General features: G+C 36.1%; 1 non-coding gene across 1 annotated transcript; it reads right to left on the bottom strand.

Moving 5' to 3' along the window:
* Nucleotides 1-1182: 1182 nt before the first annotated feature.
* LOC121217224 (small nucleolar RNA R71) lies at nt 1183-1289 on the bottom strand. Its single transcript, XR_005913357.1, has one exon. It is a non-coding gene; the product is annotated as a small nucleolar RNA R71 (small nucleolar RNA).
* Nucleotides 1290-3096: the final 1807 nt, after the last annotated feature.

Below are 3096 nucleotides of genomic sequence, written 5' to 3'. Positions count from 1 at the left end.
CATAGGTCGAGTTAATGCAACAATAGGGGTTTTAATTAGAAAGAGATTTCAATTAATCAACCTAGAGTCAGTTGTTTTTAGTCTCGAGAGAGATAATAACATAAATCAGGGATTTTTACGGATTGAGTCAAGTGAATAAATCGTCTAATTCAGAAGTAATAAGTGACGACTAGGTGGATTCTTCATTGGGAATTATTTTCTCCATCGGTTTTCCAAAGAATATTTTCAAACTTTTATTTTTGTCGCGTTCTTAGTTAATTAGATAATTAAGTTTAGTTTAGAAAACATCCCTTCAATTCATAGGCTAGATAATAAAAAGATAGTAATTACTAGTACTTTTAGTCTTTGTGGATACGATCTTTCCGGTCTCACCTTAACTATACTAATGTTCGATAGGTGCGCTTGCCTTAGTCGAATTTTTAGTTAGTTTAGCAACCATCAAGTTTTTGGCACCGTTGACGGTGACTAAGATATTAGGAATGCTTGATTTTTATTACTTTAGCCATTTTTACTTTTATTGCAATTTACTTTTTGTTTTTAGTTTAATTTTTCTTTTCTATATTTTTCTTTTTAATTGCTTCTGGTAGGTGTCTCTAGTTTATGATTAGGAGGAACCTGTCAGGACCTTTGCTTTTTGACAGTGAGATCAAGAGCATAGCTCGTAGGAACCGAAGAGAAATAAGGTGAAGTCTATAATACATAGAGGAAGAGTGAGAGGACGATATCCATACTACAACCGTGGAGATGGCTAAAAATCAAAATAATCTGCTCCCTTCTGTGGTTGCAGCAAATCCAGTGAATCAGAATCCTGCTCCTCGTATTATGTACGACTATGCTAAGCCTAATTTAAAGGGGGCTGAATCGAGTATTGTTAGACCTACAATTGCTGCAAATAATTTTTAACTGAAACCTAACACTATACAAATGATTCAACAGTTTGTTCAGTTTGATGGTTTGCAGGATGAAGACCCAAATACTCATTTGGCCAACTTCTTAGAGTTCTGCGATACTTTCAAAATAAATGGCTTTTCTGATGATGCCATTCGCCTTCGGTTATTTCCCTTTTCATTAAGGAATAAGGCTAAATAGTGGTTGAACTCGTTACCACAAGGGTCAATCACTACTTGGGAACAAATAACCGAAAAAGTTTTACTCAAATACTTTCTGTCGGCCAAAGCGGAAAAGTTAAGGAATGATATCTCTTCTTTTGTGTAGATGGACTTAGAAATATTGTATGATGCATGGGAGAGATACAAGGATCTATTGAGAAGGTGCCCTCACCATGGGTTACCTCTTTGGCTACAGGTTCAAACTTTCCACAACGGTTTGAATCCCTCAACTAGACAAATGATCGACGCAGCTGCTAGTGGAACTATTAATAATAAGACACCTGAAGAGGCTTATGAGTTCATAGAAGAGATGTCACTGAATAATTATAAATGGCAAGTCATGAGGACAAAGTCGAAAAAAGAATCCGGCATTTTTAAAGTTGATTCGGTTGCTATGCTTTCAAATCAGGTAGAACTTTTGAATCAAAAAATTGATGGTTTACTTGGTTCTACGCAGGTTCATCCAGTAATGCAGTGCGATGCAAGTGGAGGTGGAACGAGCAATTCAGAATATTCACCCTACGGGCCTAACATGGAGAACGAGTAAATGAATTATATGGGTAATAATCCTCGACTTCAAAATAATCCTTACAGTAACACTTACAATACAGGTTGGAGGAACCACCCAAATTTCTCATAGGGAGGCCAAGGAAATCAAAGACCACCACCCTCTCCAAGCTTCCAACAACAACCTTACCAGCAAGAGAAAAAGCTGAACCTTGAGGAGCTGATGAAAAAGTTTATTTCAGTAGCAAAAACTAGTTTTTAGAATACTGAAACTGCACTTAAAAATCAGCAAGCATCAATTCAAGGGCTCGAGAATCAAATAGGACAGCTAGCTAAGATGATTTTAGAGAGACCACCAGGGACTCTACCTAGCAACACCAAACCCAATCTAAAAGAGCACGTGAAAGTAGTTACCCTAAGGAGTGGGAAGGTGTTAGCTGAATCCTAAAAGAAGTTGCCTCAAGAAGCTGATAAAAAAGAGGAAGAGTGGGTAAAACCTGAAATAAGTAAAAAACCAGTATTAAAGGAATATAAACCACCAATCCCGTATCCAGGAAAGCTGAAGAAAGACCGTATGGATGCACAATTTGGTAAATTTCTTGAACTTTTTAAATAGCTACATATTAACTTACCTTTTTTTGAAGCTATCTCGGAGATGCCTACATATGCAAAATTTTTGAAAGAGCTTAACAAGGAGTGCTCGGCTATACTCTAAAATAAACTGCCAACCAAATTGAAAGATCCAGGAAGTTTTACTATTCTCTACTTAATTGGTAGTTTAAATTTTGAGAATGCACTAGTTGATTTAGGCGCTAGCATTAATTTGATGCCCTACAAAATGTTCGAGCAACTTGGCCTTGGGGAACCAAAACCTACTAGGATGAGTCTTCAACTAGCTGACAGATCTGTTAAATATCCTAGGGGTATTATCGAGGATGTACTCAAAAAAGTAGATAAATTCATATTTCTTGTTGATTTTGTTATGCATGACATGGATAAAGATGTTGAGGTGTCTTTAATTTTAGGTTGCCCATTTTTAGCTATTGTTAAGGCTGTTATTGATGTGGGTGACGGTAAACTTATGCTTAGGGTAGGTGATGAAGAAATTATTTTTAAAATTTATGATGCCATGAGATTTTCAAGGGAACAAGATGATTCCTGTTATTTTATTGATTCTATTGATTATGCTATTCAAGATTCTTTATAGGAAATCGTACATAAGGACACGTTGGAACTGTATCTTGCCCAAGGAGAGGAGGTTAATGATGATGATTCTGTGATAGGTAAGATAAAAGCTGAATTAAATTCCAATAAGCCTTCACTGAGACAGAAGAGCTATGAGGGTATTGAGGTAAACAATGAATTAAAATTAAAATTGGAATTAAAGCAACTACCAAATCACTTAGAATATGCGTTTTTTGGAAATAATTCCACATTACCAGTGATTATTGCTTCAGATTTGCAGCCAACCGAAAAGGAT

This window comes from Gossypium hirsutum, chromosome A02, assembly GCF_007990345.1.
Source record: "Gossypium hirsutum isolate 1008001.06 chromosome A02, Gossypium_hirsutum_v2.1, whole genome shotgun sequence".
Taxonomy (NCBI): Eukaryota; Viridiplantae; Streptophyta; class Magnoliopsida; order Malvales; family Malvaceae; genus Gossypium; species Gossypium hirsutum.
This window is presented reverse-complemented; position numbering and strand designations above follow the sequence as displayed.